The following is a 22569-nucleotide window of genomic DNA, read 5'->3' on the forward strand; positions in this document are numbered from 1 at the left end:
ATCCATTTTGAGTTAACTTTTGTGCATGGCGAGAGGAGGGGATTCAGTTTCATTTTGTTGCATATGGATTTCCAGTTTTCCCAACACCATTTGTTGAAGATGCTATCCTTCCTCCATTGCATGCTTTTAGCCCCTTTATCAAATATAAGATAGTTGTAACTTTGTGGATTGGTCTCCATGTCCTCTATTCTGTACCATTGGTCCACCCGCCTGTTTTGGTACCAGTACCATGCTGTTTTTGTTACTATTGCTCTGTAATATAGTTTGAAATCTGGTATCGCTATACCGCCTGATTCACACTTCCTGCTTAGAATTGTTTTTGCTATTCTGGGTCTTTTATTTTTCCAAATGAATTTCATAATTGCTTTCTCTATTTCTACAAGAAATGCCATTGGGATTTTGATTGGCATTGCATTAAACCTATAGAGAACTTTTGGTAATAGCGCCATTTTGATGATGTCAGTTCTGCCTATCCATGAACAGGGTATATTTTTCCATCTTCTAAGATCTTCTTCTACTTCTCTCTTTAGGGTTCTGTAGTTTCATTGTATAAATCTTTCACCTCTATTGTTAGGTTGATTCCCAAGTATTTTATTTTTTTTGAGGATATTGTGAATGGAGTATTTTTCCTCATTTCCATTTCAGAAGTTTTGTTGCTGATGTACAGAAATGCCTTTGATTTATGTGTGTTGATTTTATATCCTGCCACTTTGCTGAATTCATTTATTAGTTCTAGTAGTTTTTTTTGTAGACCCTTTTGGGTCTTCTAGGTATAAAATCATATCATCCGCAAATATTGATAATTTAAGTTCTTCTTTTCCTATTTTTATGCCTTAAATTTCTTTCGTCTGTCTAATTGCTCTGGCCAGTGTTTCGAGAACTATATTGAATAGAAGTGGTGATAGAGGGCATCCCTGTCTTGTTCCCGATTTTAGAGGGAATGCCTTCAATTTTTCTCCATTCAGAATGATGCTAGCCTGAGGCTTAGCATAGATAGCTTTTACAATGTTGAGGTAAGTTCCTGTTATCCCTAGTTTTTCTAATGTTTTGAACATAAAGGGATGCTGTACTTTGTCGAATGCTTTTTCTGCGTCTATGGAGATGATCATATGGTTCTTATCTTTAAGTCTATTGATGTGGTGAATAACATTTATTGATTTCCGTATATTGAACCATCCTTGCATCCCAGGGATGAATCCTACTTGATCATGGTGCACAATTTTTTTGATGTGTTTTTGTATCCGATTTGCCAGAATTTTATTGAGGATTTTTGCATCTAGGTTCATTAGAGATATTGGTCTGTAGTTTTCTTTCTTTGAGGTGTCTTTGTCTGGTTTCGGAATCAGGGTGATGTTGGCCTCATAGAATGAATTTGGCAGAGCTCCCTCTTTTTCTATTTCCTGAAATAACTTGAAAAGAATTGGTATTAATTCTTCTTTAAAGGTTTTGTAAAACTCCGCTGTATACCCATCCGGTCCTGGGCTTTTCTTGGTTGGTAGTCTTTTAATTGCTTCTTCTATTTCATCCATTGATATTGGTCTGTTCAAATTGTGTGTATCCTCCTGACTGAGTCTGGGCAAATCATATGACTTAAGAAATTTATCGATGTCTTTTCTGTCTTCTATTTTATTGGAATATTGGTTTTCAAAATAATTCCTAATTATCTTCTGTATTTCTGTAGCATCTGTTGTGATATTGCCTTTTTCATCCCGTATGTTAGTAATTTGAGTTCTCTCTCTTCTTCTCTTTGTTAGCATGGCTAAGGGTCTGTCGATCTTATTTATTTTTTCAAAGAACCAACTTTTAGTTTAGTCAATTTTTTTCAATAGTTTCTTTTATTTCCATTTCATTGATTTCTGCTCTGATTTTAATTATTTCTTGCCTTCTGCTACATTTGCTGTTGTTTTGCTCTTCCTTTTCTAGGGCTTTGAGATGAAGTGTGAGCTCATTTATTTGTTGGTTTTTTCTTTTTTTGAGGAATGACCTCCAGGCGATGAATTTCCCTCTTAAAACTGCTTTCATTGTGTCCCATAGATTCCTATATGTTGTGTCTGTATTTTCATTTAGCTCTAAGAATTTTTTGATTTCCTCCTTTATGTCTTCTGTAAGCCATTGATCATTCAGTAACATATTGTTCATTTTCCATGTGATGTAGGATTTTTCCTTCCTTCTTTTATCATTGATTTCTAGTTTCATTCCATTATGATCAGATAAAATGCATGGTATTATCTCCACCCCTTTATATTTAATGAGGGTTGCCCTATGGCATAATATATGGTCTATTTTTAAGAAGGATCCATGTGCTGCTGAGAAAAAAAGTATATCCACTTGATGATGGTTGATATATTCTATATATGTCAGTTAAGTCTAGGTTATTGATTGTGATATTGAGTTCTATAGTTTCTTTATTCAACTTTTGTTTGGAGGATCTGTCCAATGGTGAGAGAGGTGTGTTGAAGTCACCCATAATTATTGTGTTGTGGTCTATTTTATTCTTGAACTTGAGGAGAATTTGTTTTATGAACATTGCAGCACCATTATTTGGTGCATAAATATTGATAATTGTTATGTCTTGTTGGTGAATGGTTTCTTTTAACAGTATATAATGTCCTTCCTTATCCCTTTGGATTAACTTAGTCTTGAAGTCGATTTTATTCGATATGAGGATGGCCACCCCTGCTTGCTTCCGAGGACCGTGTGCGTGCTATATTTTTTCCCAACCTATCACCTTCAGCCTGTGTATGTCTTTTCCAATCAGATGTGTCTCCTGGAGGCAGCATATTGTTGGATTTGTTTTTTTAATCCATGTTACCAGCCTATGTCGCTTTATTGGAGAGTTTAAGCCATTAGCGTTTAGAGTTACTATTGATATATGGTTTGTACTTCCAGCCATGTTTGATTTTTTATCTTTTTTTTTTTAATTTAGTTTGTTTCTCCATGATTAGCTTTCCCTCTGCCCTCTGTCTTTACTGAGGCACTTCCCACTGATGGTTTTGGTTATTGTTTTTTATTTCTTCCTCATGTAGTGTTTTGCTCAAGATGCTTTGCAAAGCTGGTTTTCTGGCTGCAAATTCCTTTAACTTTTGTTTATCATGAAAGATTTTTACTTCGTTGTCGTACCTGGAACTTAATTTTGCTGGATACAGAATTCTTGGTTGGCATCCATTGTCTTTCAGTGTTTTAAATACATTGCTCCAGGATCTTCTCGCTTTCAGTGTCTGTGATGAGAAATCCGTTGTTAACCTTATTGGTTTACCCCTGAATGTAATCTGCCTCCTTTCTCTTGTAGCTTTTAATATTTTCTCTTGTTCTGTATATTGGATATCTTAATAATAATGTGTCTTGGCGTTTGTCTACTGTGATTTTGTATGCTCGGTGTCCTGTATGCATCTACAATTTGTATATCCGTTTCCTTTTTTATTTCTGGAAAGTTTTCTGTAATTATTTCATTCAGCAGGTTACTCATTCCCTTGGTTTGAATCTCTATACCTTCCTCTATCCCGATGACTCTGAAGTTTGTTTTTTTTTATGTTATCCCATATCTCTTGGATGTTTTTCTTGTGATTTTTTACCAGCCTTTCTGAGTTGGCTAGACTCTTTTCAAGATGATATATTTTGTCTTCATTATATGACGTTCTGGCTTCTACTTGCTCCACTCTGTTAGTGATACTCTCATTTGAGTTTTTAATTTGGTTTATAGTTTCCTTCATTTCTAGAATTATTGTTTGATTTTTTTAATAATCTCTATCTCCTGATAAAGATGCTTAACTCCTTCTTTTATCTGTTTATGTAATTCACTTTCAATGTGTTCTTTCACTGTTTGAATTTGCTGTCTCATGTCCTCTTTAAGGTTCCATTCCATCTGTCTAAGGTATTCCTTGAGTTCTTTATTTGACCATTTTTCTGATGACTCCAAGTCCTCCTGAATATTTAGGCTATCCTGCATTGTTTGTACTCCTTTTCTTCCTTGATTTTTCATGCTGCTTATGTTACTTCTTGTTGTGTTTGACTGCTAAGTTACTGTTTACTCCTATAAATTTATTTGATATTTGGGAGGAAAGGTATAAGAAGGGAAGGGAAGAAGTCACTAAAGAGAATGAGAGTAAGCAGGTTGAATTCAAGAAAGGGGGAATAAGAAAATTGAAAAGAAATGAAAAGACAAAAGAAAAAAAATAGTAAAGAAAAAAGAAAAAAATTTAAAAAAACATAATAAAAAAATTAAAAATTAAATTTAAAAAAATTTAAAAAATTAAAAAACAACAACAAACAAAATGAAAATGAAAAAAAAATCCAAATAAAAAAAAATTAATAAATGCAGTCTTAGAGTTTGATTAACTTCTCTTCCAGTAGGTGGAGCTGTGCCCACCAGGCCAAGCTTCTCCTCTCAATACGCGGGAACCAATCACTATGCAGCAGCTCCTCCTTCTAGACTGGGCGGGTCTCCAATTCTGAGTGCCTACGGCGTTCTCTTGTGTCTAGTCACTTCCCCACTTTTCCTCAAGCCAGGCCCCGCTCACCAGTGACGCTCACCACAATACTGGCTACACACCAGGTCTGTTGCTCCCGGGAGCCCTGTTTTCATGAACGACTGGGCACACTCTCCCTGTTTGCCATACCCTCAGACCCTAAGTTTGTAGAGCTTGGGGCTGAGAACCCTCAATGAATTTTGCTTGCCCTCCGGTAGCCATGCCCGTGGTAGCTGGTGCAAGAGACCTCAGTTGTCAGCACTGGTGGGAGCAGTAGCCGAGAGTTCCGTGCCACGGGTCCCGCACCACTCCTGATTCCCTCGGTCTGGCTATCGCGCTCACGGGAGAGCTGGGAGGTGCCCTTAAGGTTTCCCCGCTGTGTGGAGAGGGAAGGCTAGGGGGTTACACACCTGTCACCGCTGGTTTCAATGAAGTTATCTCCTCCGCCGCATTCTGGTGACATCAGTTCTCTGCCATGGTGGTATCCCATGCAAATGGCGACAGTTCGTTCCCTTTGCTGGGTGACCAATGCAACAGGTGGGTCCTGACTGGCTCTCCCAAGCCCCGTTTCAATCCTGTGGTCCTTGCCTATGAAGGCTCGGTTGGCATTTACCTCCTTAGGTTCAGAAGGGCGGACCAGTTGTTTCAGTGGGATCGTTTAGTGCTGAGTCTCAGCAGTTTGTCTGCGAGAAGCAGGCGAACGGGAGCTTGAATTCAGCTGATCCGGGCTCGGTGTGTGTTCTGACAGGCCCAGACTGTTTGCCCCAGATCCACGTCAGCTCAGCATTGCCTAGTGATCCTGAGCAAACAGCATTTAGATGGCTTACGACTCCCTATGCCCGCGCAGCTGAAGAGGTTAGAGACTTGATCTTTCCGCGCCCGCCACCATGTTGGATCTCAGAGAAAGAATTCTCCTCACTGCCTTAGAGAAAATATAGACCCCAAAGACATGACCCCATAGACCCACCAATCTCCTCCAGCCACACCCTACCCACTTACAGTGAATCCTTGTCAATGAATTAATGCACTGATTAGGTTAAGACTCTCGTAACCCAATCATTCACCTCTATACTTCCTTGCATTGTCTCACACATGAGCTTTTTGGGGGACACCTCATATAGAAACCATATTATCCAGTTAAGCTAGAAAGATAAACAGCATTTTAGCAAAACTATAAATACATGAGAATAAAATAAGAGATATTTTATATCCTAGAGATAAGGAAGGTCTTAGACAAGACACAGATAGTATAATAGGAAAAGAATGGTAGGTTAGATTTTGTAAAATTTTAAAAATCCAAGGGTCAGCCACTATGGCAATGGTTCTGGTTGTTCATAAGTATTTTAATTCCCCTACATCTGGGCATGTGGAGTGAGTGTGCTTCTCCTCCACCACCCCCTGAATTTAGAGAAGGCCATAAGACTTGTTTGGAAAGAACAGAAAAAAAAAAAAAAAAAAAAAAAAAACAGAAATGAAGAAATGTGAACTGCAGTGACATATGTTGAAGCTGGCCAAAAGCATAAAAGTAAGTGCCCCATTCATCATGTTCCCTTTTTCCTTCTGCCAGCATCATCAGTAGAAGAGTGAAAGTCACCAGCTTTTGTCCTTCTGAGAATGATATAAACCCTTGTTAATCTGAGGAATGGACATGTGTCAAGAGTCAGGAAATAGAACTTTGTTTTTAAAAACAGCTTTGAGGGGCTATTTGTTAGCACAACATTTCTAAACCCCTTCTGACTAATGCAGACACTGTAACAAAGTTAAAATACAAGGGACAGGGATTTTGCTTTGCATTTAGCCAAGTACATATCCACAGAGAACCATAAACTCTAGACCAAAGTAATTACAAAAAAAAGAAGTAAAAGAAAAAGCTGACTCTTAAGGAGCTAGAGTGAGTGATGACAGACTGTGGAGGGGAGTAAGCACTTGGAAGACAGGATTGGGATGGGTTAAAGTTTCTATTCTTACAGCTTTTTTTTTTTTTTTTTTGAAGTTAAGCTGTAATTGGCAACACACAGGGTAGTGAAACTACAGCAGGAATCTCACAGTCTTTTTGGCCTGAAGAACCAGAGGAGAGAGTTTGGGGTACCACAACTTTGGTGAGTCCTAGAAAGTAGAGAGCCAGAAAGGAGAAACCTTGAATTCTTAGAATAACTTCTGCCCAAATCTCTGGCTCACCTTGGGAACATGCTTACATGGGTCAGACTTACAGTCAATAATTTGAAAATGGATTGGTACGTATTTTCTCTTCGAAGAACAGAGATTTAAAAAAAAAATATTTAGAACTTCTTTTAAAACAATTAGCCACAGTCTCAGGGTTCTATGGAATAATAATTATAACATATAGGTAGTTGGTGACTCAGAAAAATAAAAAGACAATGGATAATGATTAAAAATTATTTCAATAGGATAGGAATTATAACTCACTGGTAGAGCATTTGTCTAGCTAGATTGTATATAAAGCCCTGCATAGGAATGGGGAGGGAAAATAAAGAAAAGGGAAAAAATAAAAAATAGTGGTCCAAACTTCTTGAATTTGGTTAAAGAGATAAATTTATATATTCAAGATGCTGAGACACTTCGTAATCAAACTGCTGAAAATCTAAGACATAAGCTTGAAAGCAATAAAAAACAAAACAAAACCAAAAAACCTAGCTTATACAGAGGAACTGCGTTTCTAAATACTGCCAACCTACCTTCAAAAACTCTGAATTCTAGAAGACAATAGAAAAATATCTATAATGTGCTGAAAAGAAAAAAAATCAATCCATAATTGCATGTACAGTGCAACTGTTCTCTAAGAATAAAGTCAAAGCTGGGCATGGTGCACTCCCCTATAATTCTAGCAGTTTAGGAGGCTGAGGTAAGAGGATCACAAGTTCAAAGACAGCCTCACAATTTTGCGAGACCCTGTCTCAAAAAATAAAATGTGCTGGGATGTGTCTCAGTGGTTTAGAGCCTCTGGGTTCAATCTCTGGTCTAAACAAACAAACAAACACACAAAAACCCATGAAGTCAAAGTCACTTTCAGACAAAAAACTGAAAAAATTAATTGCTAGCAAATCCACTTATACTTTAAGATATGCTAATGGATATTCTTCAGGGTGAAAGAAGACAGTAGGAGATTGATGTGTGTATGTAAGAATGAAGAACATTGAATATCATAAACAAAACTAATATACAAGCATTTTTTGTTTACTTTTAAAAGATACATGTTTGTCTAAGTAAAAATTATAGCATCGTCTTGTGGATTTTGTCATGCATGTAGAGGTGATTCAAATAACAACCTGACTGGGAACGGAGTTTGTAAATAGATCCATATGATTATGAAGTTTCTATATTTTATATGAAATGGTATAATATTAACTCTTGATAGACTAGGAAGGGAGGTTTTGAATCTCAAGCAGTCTGTGTGTAAATGGGGATGATATTTCCTGTTGTGAAAGGATTTATATGTGCATCATGGATCCTACAGGTCCTTACAGACCCACATGGAAGGCAAATGGAAACATCCCTATTTTCTATGTGGACTCTAGGTCAAGCAATCCCTTGACCAAAAGCAATTTTATGACTCACATTATAGAAGATGTCATATGGCTTCTTTCTTTTTCTATTTTATTTATTTTGGTTCTTGGGATTGAACCCTAGGATGCTTTACCACTGAACTACATCCCCAGTCCTTTTTTATTTTTTTTGAGATGGCTGGCCTCAAGCTTGCGATCCCTATTCCTCAGCCTCCAGAGTCACTGGGATTATAGGTATGTGCCTCAGCACCTGGTTTTCCCTTTTAATACTTACATAACAGCAAATAGAAAGTCCAGGGAGAAAAAGAGAATGATAATATAGGGAAGACAAAATTTTACCTCTATGGGTTTTTTGGCAGGGCCTGAGAGTTAAATTGACATAAAGTGGAGTAGCAAAATCACACAGATTTATTTCATATTAAGTTTTGGTGGACACAGAGAAGTCATAAAGAAATGAAGGTGCAAAGACACAGCTAAACTTGAACATCTGTATATTTAATAGGAAAAAATACAGTAGATTATGAAGAGCTGTTAAGGCAAAGGGGATTGGGCTAGTTAACTGGGTAAAGACATGACTAGGGAGATAAGGGTTAGAATAACAAGGGTTATTTGTACAACTGAACTTCCCATCCTTGATTCTAAGAATGGTCAGGAAGAAAAAGAAAAAAAGAGGGAAGGCAGAGGGTGTCCCTTGAATTCACTATTAGAAATGTGTTTTTAACTCAGAATTAGTCAATATGTCAGGTGGCATATTTTGGGGTGTCAAGCTCTGAACTCCTTCAATATTTAGCATTTTCTTCAGTCATACTAGAGATTGATGGGGACTTTTTAAAAATATATTGTAAATGTTTTTATTCTAATTTATTATATATGACAGCAGAATGCATTATAATTCATATTGCACATATAGAGCAGAATTTTTCATATCTCTGGTTTTATAAAAAGTATATTCACACCATTCGTGTCTTCATCATGTACTAGGGTAATGATGTCCATCTCATTCCACCATCTTTTTGACATCTCTTGTTCCCTCCCTTCCCTTTGTGCTATCTAGAGTTCATCTCATCTTTTTTGATGGGGACTTTTGAGAAACCAAAATAAATGGTAAAGATAAAATATTCCTTACAATGTTAATTTGGTGAACTAGATCAGGAAGCTAGCTGAGTATTAGAAAAAAAAAAAACCACAAGAGTGCATGATGGGATTTGTTAATGGGCAGCTCAGCCTTTGTAAATTCTTCTTGGAAAGGGTTTGGATTTGGGGATGCAGAATATTTAACTCCCTCTGAGGTAGCGCAGACTGACGGAGGCTAAGGTTTGAGGAGGAATAGAGTTGACAGGTAAGTCCTATCTGTCTTAACTTGCCTATACAGTGTCCTGCTATGTGACCTTTTAAGCCAATGTTCTGTGCTAGAAATTGCCCACATGTATCTAGATCATATTTCTTGAACTTGTGAATATGACCTTATTTGGAAAACAATTAATATGGTTGTTAAAAATACTTGCTTTCAGCTGGTGCATGACCATAATCCCAGTGGCTTGGGAGGCTGAGGCAGGAGAATTGAAAGTTCAAAGCCAGCCTCAGCAACATAGCAAGGCCCTAAGCAACTTAGTGAGACCCTGTCTCAAAATGAAAAAATAAAAAGGGGTAGGGATGTGGCTTAGTAGTTAAGTGTCCCTGGTACTAAAACAAAACAAAACAAAATAACTTGCTTTGTATGTAGTCGTTTCTCTCACTTGCTTTGCTTTCTTCTCCATACTTGTTAGTGTCTTCTCAGCTCTTTAGGGACTCTAACAATAAGCAAAAAGTTAAGTTAAATGTGAAAGACAGTGTGGAAATGTGTTCAAGTGTCCAGTGGCAGTGAATAGTTCACACTGATACTTCATGGCCTGTTAGCACCAGCAGTGTATGAAATCCATTTCCCTTGTATTGACACTCAGCATAAATTTCAAAATACGCACACAGGATTCTGACATTCTATGGAATGTATTTGGAAAGTATCATGAGGATTTTGCTATGTATAATTTTGTACAAATTTATGCATTGAGTTCTGGTGTCAGAAATCTAAATTTTGGTTACATGAACATTGGCAAAAAAATTATGAAATTTGTATTTAAAAAAACAATGAGGCATTTAACCAGGGAAATGTTATTTAATGTGTGACATTCTGCAGACTATGCTTTTATTTGCAGGGTGTTTAGCAGCAAATGCTTAATATGAAATATACAAAAAGTTAATATAAGTAAACAATGGGAAAAACAATAAAAAATAGCTAAGGTTCTGAGCAAATTAGAGAAATAATAGAAGTAGTTATTTAATGAATAAAGGAATATGCAACCTCAGAAGTATTCAGGAAATTAAAATGAAAATCACTAGAAAGTGGCTGTTTTACATTCATTCAGTTGGGTCAACGAACAAAATTTAATAGTAACAAATATTGGTGAGCTTGTGGAGCAATGGGGATTCCAACTCACAGGGTAATTGGTACAGTAACTGCAGAATGTAAGGTAGCATTATCCATAAAGATTGAAGATCTGCATGTGTCATGGCTCATATTGCTGAAGAAAATTCATACAACATATTTAACGCAACATAATGCAACAAAGTTTTTTTCATACTTCTATAAACATAAATACTTACCAGTGGCTAAATAATAAATATTATGAAATGTTCCCAGGAGATGATTTTTGAAAAGCAAAAGAGAAGGAATAAGATGGAGATGAATCTCAAAATATTGTGTTAAATAAAAAAATTTTTGAAGATGAGTTTCAGAAGAATATCATATTGCCAACAATTATATAGAAATTTAAAACACAAAAAAATATTGTTTTCAACTAGTTGGCAAGTGGTAAATATAATACTACTATTTAGATCTAGAGGTTGTAAATTCTCCTGTGTTGAAATTGTGCATGGCAACAGGCTCCCTATAAAAAGGAAGTTTCTATATTTCTTGATTTAGCGATCTAATTTCTAGAAAGCTTTCCTAAGGAAATAGAGACATAGACAAATTAATTATCATGATTGTATATTACAGAATTTACATGTAATTTAATGTTCCAACTACTCTGCCTGTGAATTGGACAATTGTTGAATTTATTATGGTACATAAGGTGCATTTGAAAATATTTTTAAAATTATATTTAATGACATGGGTAAATACAGTATATAATTTCCAGTGAAAAAAAGATTCAAAATCACTTTGCTATATGATGTAAATTTGGTTTAAAAAATCAGTAAAGAGACAAAACTGAAAGGACACATAGAAATAAGACTGAGAATATTAAAATGTTATCTATGTTTACTTTGAGTGATAGAATAATATATGATTTTAAAAACGGCTTGAGGTCATTTCCAAATTGAGTGCAGTGAAAAAATTTTACATTCATACTTGTAACAAACAGCTTCATTGACCCATCTAAAATGAGTAGGGGCTCCATCAGGACTTCGTTCCCCCAGCTGAATAGATTTTTACCTGTTCGCTTTTTCTGAATTGCCAGCTTCTGTCTATGCTTGGAACTAGGAGAGCAGCATTCTATGTGGAAGTGCTTGAAGGAAAATTAAAGGAAATTTTAACCCATTCACCTGTAGGAAGTAATCTAAGCCATGTGGGAACTGAAAAGATTAAATATATGAATGAATGAACAGAACCTAGCATAAATAAGTATCTCTTATACTCATTATTATTATTACTACTTTGTTGTTATGTTTTAAATGAAAGTTTGCAAATCACTTCTATTTTAGAACCCCCAAACAGGCTTCCATGTAACCTACAAGTATAATATCCTAATCATGGAAAACCAGTTGATGTCTGTTGTGTCACTGATATAAAAAATATATATATGAGACAGGAAGCGTTTGGGAGAAGAGTAGAAAAAAAATGGTAAATCTTGTTCTTGAAAAGATTGAACTATTTGTCCCCATTAGAGGTGGTCATCATGTTCACGCTGGAGCCATTCTAGGGGGCAGAATCAGGGACATTTGAGGGTGGTAAACCTTTGAGACTAAGAGCCTATATTTTACAATTTAGAATTTACAATTTAGTTATCTATTTATTTCACCAGTTTTTCTCTTGGATAACTGATTCTATGTATGTAACTTGCAGTAGGAATGTCAGAGAAAGGGCATTGAAATTCAGGATTTAAAAATTATTTTTATTTGTTGTAATTAATTAAACATGACAGTTGAATGCATTTTGACCCATCACATATAAATGGAGTATAACTTCTCCTTCTTCTGGTTGTACGTGAGGTAGAGTTGCACAGGTTATGTAATCATATATGCACAAGGGTAATGATGTCTGATTCATTTTGCTATCATTCCTACCCCCATATCCTCTCCCCTTCCTTCATTCCTTCCTTTCTAATCCAAAGTACCTCTATCCCCTCATCATTGTGAATTAGCATCTGTATATCAGAGAAAACATTCAGCCTGTGGTTCTTTGGGATTGGCTTATTTCACTTAGCATAATATTCTCCAGTTTCATCCATTTACTAGCAAATGCCATAATTTCACATATTCCATTGTGGGTATATACCACAATTTTTTAACCCATTCATCTGTTGAAGGGTACCTAGGTTCCATAGTTAGGCTATTGTGAATTCAGCTGCTATAAACATTGATGTACCTGCATCAATGTAATATGCTGATTTAAAATCCTCTGGGTATAAACCTAGGAGTGCAATAACTGGGTCAAATGATGGTTCCATTCTGAGTTTTCTTAAGAATCTTCATACTGCTTTCCTTAGTGGTTACACCAATTTGCAGTGCCATCAGGAATGTATGAGTGTACCTTTTCATCACATCCTTGCCAACATTTATTGTTTTCTATATTCTTATTTTTTTAAATGTTAATGACTTTTTAAATATCTTCATTTTTATGTGGTGCTGAGGATTGAACCCAGTGCCTCACACATGCAAGGAGAGCGCTCTCACTCTGAGCCACAATCTCAGTCCCTATTTCCTATATTCTTGATGATTGCCATTCTAACTGGAGTGAGATGAAATCCCGGAGTAATTTTGATTTGCATTTCTCTAATTGCTAGAGATGTTGGACTTTTTTTTTTAAATTTTTTTCTTTTTAAAATTTCTCCTAATTAGTTATACATGATAGCAGAATGCATTTTGATTCATTGTACACAAATGGAGCACAACTTTTTCATTTCCCTGGTTCTACACCATGTAGAGTCATGCCATATATGCAGTCATACATGTACCTAGGGTGATGATGACCATCTCATTCCAACATCTTTCCTATTCCCATATCGCCTCCCCTTTCCTTTGTCCAATCAAAGTCTCTCCATCCTTCTCATACCCCCCCTCCCCATTATGGATCACCATCCACTTATCAGAGAGAACATTCAGCCTTTGGTTTTTTGGGATTGGCTTACTTCATTTAGTATGATATTCTCCATCTCATTTCATTTACCTGCAAATGCTATAATTTTATTCTCTTTAAATGCTGAGTAATATTCTATGGTGTATATATACCACTTTTCTTTATCCATTCATCTGTTGAAGGGCATCTAGGTTGGTTCCATAGTTTAGCTATTGTAAATTGAGCTGCTATGAACATTGATGTGGCTGCATCACTATAGTATGCTGATTTTAAGTTCTTTGGGTATAGATGAGGAGTGGGATAGCTGAGTCCAATGGTGGCTCCATTCCAAGTACTCTAAGGAATCTCCGTACGGCTTTCCATAGTGGTTGCACCAATTTGCAATGCCATCAGCAATGTATGAGTGTACATTTTTTCCTCATCCTTGCTTGTGTTCTTGATAATTGCCATTCCGACTGGAGTGAGATGAAATCTTAGAATAGTTTTGATTTACATTTCTCTAATTACTAGAGAAGTTGAACATTTTTTTCATATATTTGTTGAACAGTTGAATATCATATTCTGAGAAGTGTCTGTTCAGTTCCTTAGCCCATATGTTGATTGGGTTATTTATTTTTTTGGTGTTAAATTTTTTTGAGTTCTTTATATATCCTAGAGATTAATGCTTTATGTGAGGTGCATGTGGTAAAGATTTTCTCCGATTCTGTAGGCTCTGTCTTCATGTTATTGATTGTTTCCTTTGTTGTGAAGAAGCTTTTTAGTTTGATTCCATTCCATTTATTGATTCTTGATTTTACTTCTTATGCTTTTAGAAGTCTTTTTAAGGAGTTAGTTACCAACATGGTGGAAATTTGGGCCTATGTTTTCTTCTATTAGGTGCAAAGTCTCTGTTCTAGTGCCTAAGCCCTTAATCCATTTTGAGTTGATTTTTGTGCAGAATGGAGAGACAGGAGTTTAATTTCATTTTACTACATATTGATTTCCAGTTTTCCCAGCACCATTTGTTGAAAAGGGTATCTTTTCTCCAATGTAGGTTTTTGGCACCTTTGTCTAGTATGAGATAATTGTATTTGTATGGGTTTGTCTTTGTATCTTCTGTTCTGTATCATTAGTCTACATATCTGTTTTGGTGCCAATACCATGCCATTTTTGTTCAATGGCTTTGTAGTGTAATTTAAGGTCTGGTATTGTGATGTCTTCTGTTTCACTTTTCTTGCTAAGGATTGCTTTGGGTATGCTGGGTCTCTTATTTTTCCAAAAGAATTTCATGATTGCTTTTTCTAGTTCCATGAAGAATGTCACTGGGAATTTAATAGAAATTGCTTTAAATCTGTATAACACTTTTGGTAGTATGGCCATTTTGACAATGTTAATCCTTTCTATCCAAGAGCATAGGAGATCTTTTCTTCTTCTAAGGTCCTCTTCAATTTCTTTCTTTAGCGTTCTCTAGTTTTCATTGCAGAGGTCTTTCACCTCTTGTTAGTTTGATATCCAAATATTTTTTGAAGTCATTGTGAGTGGAATAATTTTCCTGATTTCTCTTTTCAGTGGATTCATCACTGATGTATAGGAATGCATTTGATTTAAGGGATTTAATTTGTATCCTGTTAATTTGCTGAATTTATTTATGAGTTCTAGAAGTTTTCTGGCAGAATTTTTTAGGTCTTCTAAATGTATGGAATTCAGGAATTTGATGGCATTTATGAGAATTTCCTATAGGACACTTTGTCAGTTATATGGTGAATCATGTTGCAAGGCTGATACTAGTTAATTTTACATTCTGTTGAGTGTTGATATATGCTTCAATATATATTGTGATTCTACAATAAATTTTTTTTTCTGCTACTCAATTTCTCAACATATTGACTTCTATTATAACATGAAGTTGCTAGATGGAAACAGAATTATGTTCCAAAACAGACAAAAGATTCAGCAAATGTAATTTTATGTGCCAAAAACATATATTAATAGTTTTTAAGATAAGTGTCCTTGAGGGAAAATATGATAAATTTGCATATGATTTAAGTCTTCTTTAAAGAACCAGGAAAAAAGTATAAAAACAAAAAGCAAAAACAAACATAAGGCAGTTTCATCTGTTTGCATGGTATAAATGGGTTCTTGTTGTGAGACTTAGGATGGTGCACCTCCTGGTTCCATCTTGTATTTGGAGATAATAGATGAGAATTTTTAGAGAATGGTCTTGATCAAAATCTATTTGGCCTCCAAATCTTGTCCAAAGACTGTAGGCCTTTTCTTATTTTACCTGATAAATGCAAGTCATTAGGTAACTATTTTGGTTTTTTTCTCTGTGTGACAATTAGGTATTTCTGCCTACGGTGAGTCTTCCTTTCTCACCATTGCTAGACTGTAAGTTGCATAATGAGAAAGATTGCCTCTAACTTGCTCACCTCTGTATCATAGCCTGGTACCATTCATTTAAATGATGTTGAATGCATTAACTAGTTTATTTGTCTATCTATTGATTTCTCCAGGTTGCTACTTTGTATATCAGAAGTATCAGCCTTTGTTTCCTTGCTTTGAAAAGAGATCATGTAAGGTTTATACCACTGATGGATTGTCAAATACAGATGGTAAAAATATATAACAGATGAAGTTTTAATCTAATGGAGGGATTGATAAAGCTATGATAAGCTTTAAGAAAATTATACTACATTTAGTTGTGTAGGTACATGAGGCATTTGCAAACACCTGAGCCACATAAAATGGAGCATCTCCTGTATCTGATCTCCTATTCCCCTTCCTTAGGTGCTGTTCACATTTGCTTCTTTTAAGCGTATTTAATCTGTGAAAAGTTGGCAGCCTTTTCTCTTTTCTGAGGTGTTTTTTTGAAGAACAATGCACTTAAACTACAATCTTGCCAGACATAGTGTTATAGTGGTGCATACCTATAATCCCAGCTACTTGAGAGCTGAGGCAGGAGGATCACAAGTACATGGGCAGTATTTTAGTCAGTTTTTTTTTCTGCTGTGACCAAAATAACTGACAAGAACAATTTTAAAGGAGGAAAACTTTATTTGGGGGTAAAGTTTCAGAGGTCTTAGTTCATAGACGACTGACTCCCATTCCTTGGGACCTGAGATGAGGCAAAACATCATGGTGGAAGTGTATGGTTAAGGAAAGCAGCTGGGAATCAGCACCAGGAAGCAGAGAGAGAGAGGTCTGCTCAACAAGGACAAAATATAAACCCCAAAGGCACATTCCCAGGGATCCACTTCCTCCAGCCATACCCTACCTGCTAACAGTTTCCACTCAATGCCTATCAAGGGATTGATTCACTGGTTAAGGTTAAGTCTCTCATAACACAATCATTTCACCTCTAAACTTTCATTGTCTCACATGTGAGCTATTGAGGGACACCTCAGATCTAAATCATAACAAGCAGCCTGGGCAACTTAGTGGGACCCTGTCTGAAATTTTTTGAAAAGGACTGGAGGTGTCGCTCAGTGGTACAGTGCCTCTGGGTTTAGTCAGAAACACACACACACACACACACACACAGAGAGAGAGAGAGAGAGAGAGAGAGAGAGAGAGAGAGAGAGAGAGAGAAAGCTGCAAACTATTTGGATTGTTGATCTAAATGAAAGGCTATAGACTGGTATTGTATTTTGTTGTTGAGATAAAATCAATGTATAAAAAGTTGAAAAAGAAGTGGACTAATCCTTGACCATCCCTGAACATTATTCTCTCCCAGTTCTAAAAAGAAATCTTGCTTACTCTTTACTTCTTTGATACTTCTTCCTGATCTTTCAGTTTGCTACAGGTTTACTTTATTCAAATGTATAGAAGCTAAAAATGGTACAAAGAATGGTATTCCAAACTATATGCATTTGGAACCAGGTGCCATTATTAAGTGCTCTAGGTCTTTGTAAGCTCTTGATGAACTGAGATCAGATTCTGTAACCTAGTGCCTTACTGTAAAAAAGTTTAAACAGCTTAGGTATATGGTATAACCATCACATAATTATCCCTGGGAAAGGGCTGTTTGTAGTGATGGTATTGGAAGCTGATGAGTGAGAGTAATTGAAATGTTCACATCACTTCCAAACCTATTGCAAGACTATTTCCATATCCAATTGACTTTCATAGCATATTTTAAAGATAAAATAGGGAAGACCTTGATCTTCTCCCCTTTCCTTATCTGACCCCTTTTGTTCTGGAAAGGCATCTATGCTCACCCAACAACCACCATTATCACCCCACTTCTGTCATTTATAACAAGATTAATTATCAGTCAGGCAAGAAGAATCACAGCAGAAATCTTGGATAATTATTATCCAGCATTTATATGCACTATGTAGTGGTGACTTGTAGGAGAAATAGGATCACTTGTGAAGTTCAGATGTTGATGGTAATAGGGGAGAGAGATATTAAAACATTTTAGTTTTAGAGGGCAGTGATTTTAGATGAATTAAAGACTTCTGCTGTCAGCTACAATGAAGAAACTATTATCACCCTGCAACTCCTTTCATTAACAACTGTATGATTAGATAAATGTATGACACAACCGTTTCCAGGAATTGGGTGACAGGCTTTGATCTTTGAAGGAAAGTAAATACCTGAGGTAAGCCTTTCATCTACCTTGGTTTTCTTCACAGGAGTGCATTTAGTGGACCAGAGAATAAGGAGGTGAAGTCAAGCATTGCATGGTTGTTTCAATGAACCTAGCAGGCAGAATTTGTAGTTTGAGGATGTTAAAGTGGCATGAATTTGCAGAGTAGGGTACTGAAGAAAAGAGTTCTGAATGGGAGATACTACCTAGAAGTGTACATGGAGTTTCTTGCAGATTTTTGCCTGAATGTTTAAAAGTGTATTAGAAGATTTTGTGAAGCCTAGGACAAAATGACCACTGTGGAACCAAGAACCAATTAAAGATACAAGTAGTTTCCCAGAGATGGGAAATGTTGGAATTCTGATTCCCTGAGCACCTAACATTCAAGTGAGACTCCAGAAAGGCCAGCTTCAGGAGTAGGAACCATCCCAGAATAAGGTCTTGTTCTAGGACTAAAGCCAAACTTGAAAGAGACCAGTCCTAGCAATGGAAGGATCAATAGAAGTTGTTAGTAATGTAATCATCTGCAGAACATGGATAGTACATTGTAAGGAAGACAATATAATCCAGGTTCTCTAAATGTATCACACAAAGTCCAGCTTATAATATCAACAACAACGAAATTACTGGACTTATAAAGAAACAGATCCATTAACCAGAAAAAAAAGCAATCTGAAACAGGTCTTGAAATAATGTAGGTGATAGAATTAATAGTTAAGGACTTCAAAATAGCTAGTAATTTATTGAAAGATTTAACATAAGGTCGGTCACAAGTGAAAGAAGAGATGGGAAATTTCATAGGAATAAATATGAGCTATAAAAAGAACCATATGTATATATTCTAAAACTGAAAAGAAGTATTTCTCAAAATAAAAAAAAAATCATCAATTAAAAACTACAGACTGTGTTAGTAAACCTTAAGACAGATTATAAATGATATGATGTGAGGAACATAGTGTGAAAACTAGAAAAAACAGACAAGCAAAAGAAATGCTTTCGTGACCTCTGAGACAAAAGCGAACAGTAAATATTTCTACAACTGGAGTCCCAGAAAATAGAAGAGAGAACTAGGCTGAAAAAAATTAATACAATGGGCTGAATTTCTCCAAATATGATAGAAAATACCAAATTACAGGTTCAAGATGTTTTAGCAAAGATGTTTTGGCTTAGGTAACCAAAACAGGATAACAACAAAGTGAACCATACCGAAGCATATCATACATACCCAAACTGGTAAAATACAGAGGTAAAAAAAAAAGATCCGGGCTGGGGATGTGGCTCAAGTGGTAGCGCGCTCGCCTGGCATGCATGTGGCCCGGGTTCGATTCTCAGCACCACGTACAAACAAAGATGTTGTGTCTGCCGATAACTAAAAAATAAATATTAAAAAATTCTCTCTCTCTCTCTCTCTCTCTCTCTCTCTCTCTCTCTCTCTCTCTCTCTCTTCCTCTCTCACTCTCTCTTTAAAAAAAAAAAGAAAAAAGAAAAAAGATCCTGGGATTGTGGGGAGGACATTATATATACATGGGAGCAACAGTAAGAGTTCCTTTGGCTTCTTGAATAAAGACCATTCAAGAAGAAGAGAGAGGAACTTTTTTTAATGCAAAACGAAAAGAAAATCTGTCAATATAAATTGTCTATATTCAGTAAACACGGACTTAATTGAAAAGTGAACACATAATTAAGATATTTTCAGATAACAAAATCTGAAAGAAAAGTACTAAAATAGACAAACTACACTATAAGAAATGATAAAGGAAATTCTTCCAGATAAAGGAAAACAATACCAAGTGGAAACTTAGATCTGTAGGAAGAAATAAAGAGCATTAGAAATGATAAATATGTGGATAAATATGTATTTTTATATGTATAACTTTTCATCTTAATTTTTAAAGGACAATTTAATATTTGAAGCAAAAGTTATATTATTGTAGTGTGAAGTTTATAATGTAACTATAAATACAATATTTGACAGCATTAGCATTATGGAGAAGGGAGCAGTAAATGGTCTCATACTATTTATTGTACAATTCCTATATTTTACATGAAGTGGTTTATGGATGCATAATGTTAGTTTTAAAAAGCACATACATGGATGTATAAATATATAAATATTACCAAGAGGTATAATTTACAAAGTCAACAGTGGCAATATTTAAGAAATAATCACATTTTTTGAGGGGGGGGAGAGAGAGAGAATTTTTTAATATTTATTTTTCAGTTTTCGGTGGGCACAACATCTTTATTTTATTTGTATGTGGTGCTGAGGATTGAACTCAGTGCCCTGCACATGCCAGGCGAGCACGTTATGGCTTGAGCCACATCCCCAACCCAGAAATAATCACTTTTAATAGAAAGAAGGAAGAGGGAAACAAAAGCAGATGGCACAAATATTAAATAAATATTTCAATGGTATATTTAGAATGAATCAGATAATCATATTAAATATAAATGGACCAATAAATAAATATAAATGGACCAAATTCCACAATTAAAAGTCCAAGATTGTCAATGTGGATTTAAAAATAAATAAAGCCCAACTATATGTTGATTGTAACATATGCACTTTAAATATGAAAACACAGAGTTGAAAGTAAAAGGAGTGAAAAAAATATATATATATATAACTCAAATACTGATTTTTTGAAAACTGTGACAATATTAATTACATAAAGTAGACTTCAAAATCAGGAAGCTTGTCAAAGTTAAAGAGAGGCATCTTTCTTCTTTTTCTTTTCTTTTTTTTTTTTTTTTTTCCAGTTCTGGGGATAAAACTCAGGACTTTGTGCATTTTATGCATTCTAGAAAAGTACTCTACCACTGAGCACATATCCCCAGTCTAAAGAGGGAAATTTCTTTACAACAAATTGTCAACTAAATTGTCAATTAAGAACACTTAATAATCCTGCATGTTTACTCAACTAATAATGAAGACCTATAGAACAGAAACCCAGACAAGATTATTTTTGCTCTTCTAGCATTATATTATGAAAAAAATTAAATACATAGAAATGCTGAAAAAATATTTTAATGAACATCTTGTATGCTCAGCACTTGTTGTCTAACATTAACGTTATACTATGCTTACTGTAACAAATTTCTGTCTGTTCTCTTTGCTTCTGTCCATCAATTCATCAAATCCAGTGATTTTGAGACACTGCTCTGTGAAGCTCCAGGGAGTGAGTGTGTGTTCACAGGGGGAGGTACTATGAGAATACCTATTTGGTCAAATAATCAATGTTTCAGCCTATTGTTCTCTTTCATATATTGCACTTACGTTTATACTTCCTGAAGATACAGTTCTGTGACTAAAAGAAAAAAAATGGAAATATGTATCATAGTAAGCCACCTTCCCAATCTAGTTTAGCATAATCCAGAAAGCAGATCATGTGTTCCTTGATGATGCTGAATGGGTATATCAACTTGGGTAGCTTTTCTGAGGGCAAGGACCCAACTTCATACGTCTTGCTGGACAAATGAAGGTGGGAAAATTATTTATTCTGAGTATACTATTGTATTTTGGGGGCACTCCTGTGGGAATATGGTATGAGTTGGACAGTTCTCCCCTGGCTGTCAGATTTGTTAATTATCACTAATAATGGAGCTGTTTTACTTCTAGAATCCCTCAAGACCATTTATTAATTACAAGACTATAAATTTCCTCTATTCAATCCAATTTTCTCTCTCTGATATTCCCCTATTCAGAAATACCAACACTGAAACATTGCTTGCTTTTAAATTAAACACATAAGATTTGAATAGAACTTTGGAATATGAGGGTTACATCTACTGTGTTCTAAATATTGGTACTTACTGTTCTTCTAAAACTGTCTCCAAAAAATGGGAAATCCTTCATAACTCATTTTATATTTTCCGAAGTTCTTTTTCCTCTGGTCAGATCCAGTAGGGCGCTGTATATGCCTTGTATCCAGTAATGGAAAATTCTCTACACAGAATGTGATCAGAAGACTTAATGGGCTTAAGCAATTACCTTACCCATGGGGACCCAGTGGATGATATTTGTGACCCCACTGTACAGAAAAGAGCAGACACTGAGAAATAAGGGAAGTTGTCTCAAGTCCACCAGAAAACAGGATGAGGTTTTTAGGTGTTTGAGAAAAGTGCTCCATTCACTCCATTTCTGCCTCAGAACACTGAGCAGCATGTAGCTAGGCTGAGTTTTCTACTCTGGGAAATGTTATTTTTTACTTATCAAAAATGTATTACAGTTAGAAGAATTACAGTCTCCCTCACACCATATGCTAAAATTAATTCCAGCTGGATTAAAGCAATAAATAAATGTATAAAATCAATCATTAGAAACCCAGAATAGAAATGAATATTTATCCCAACTAGAGTGAGAGATGACTTTGTAAACTTAAAGGCAAAGAGAAAAGATCATAAAAGTACGGATTAGTAGGTTTGACTCCATTAAAAATTTAAAATTCTGTTCATCAAAAATCAAAACTACAAGGAGGCAAGGGTCTGAGGCAAATACCAGGGACAAGTGGCTAGGGGTATTAGAGGACCAAGGCATTTGATGGCAACGTGTGATTCTTATAGTTTAATGCTAGGTCAGGCGTCCAGTCTTTTCTAACCTTAAGTTATTTCCATTCCTTTCTTGCTCAGTAGAAGAATTCTTAGTTGTCTGGGTTCTTTTCCTTCTTGTTATTC

The 22569-nt window shown here is 35.6% G+C and overlaps 1 protein-coding gene across 6 annotated transcripts in view; it reads left to right on the forward strand.

Moving 5' to 3' along the window:
* Positions 1-22569, forward strand: part of Fhit (fragile histidine triad diadenosine triphosphatase) — a 1398971-nt gene that overhangs the window by 509634 nt on the left and 866768 nt on the right. The window contains exon 1 of one of the 6 annotated variants that reach the window (XM_076867936.1): positions 6540-6565. The exons of the other annotated variants lie outside the window; for them this stretch is intronic. The gene's annotated coding sequence lies outside the window, so the exon portion shown is untranslated. Of the gene's footprint in view, positions 1-6539; positions 6566-22569 lie in introns of those variants that run through there. 6 annotated transcript variants of the gene reach the window in all.

This window comes from Callospermophilus lateralis, chromosome 1 (assembly GCF_048772815.1).
Source record: "Callospermophilus lateralis isolate mCalLat2 chromosome 1, mCalLat2.hap1, whole genome shotgun sequence".
In the NCBI taxonomy this organism is placed as follows: domain Eukaryota; kingdom Metazoa; phylum Chordata; class Mammalia; order Rodentia; family Sciuridae; genus Callospermophilus; species Callospermophilus lateralis.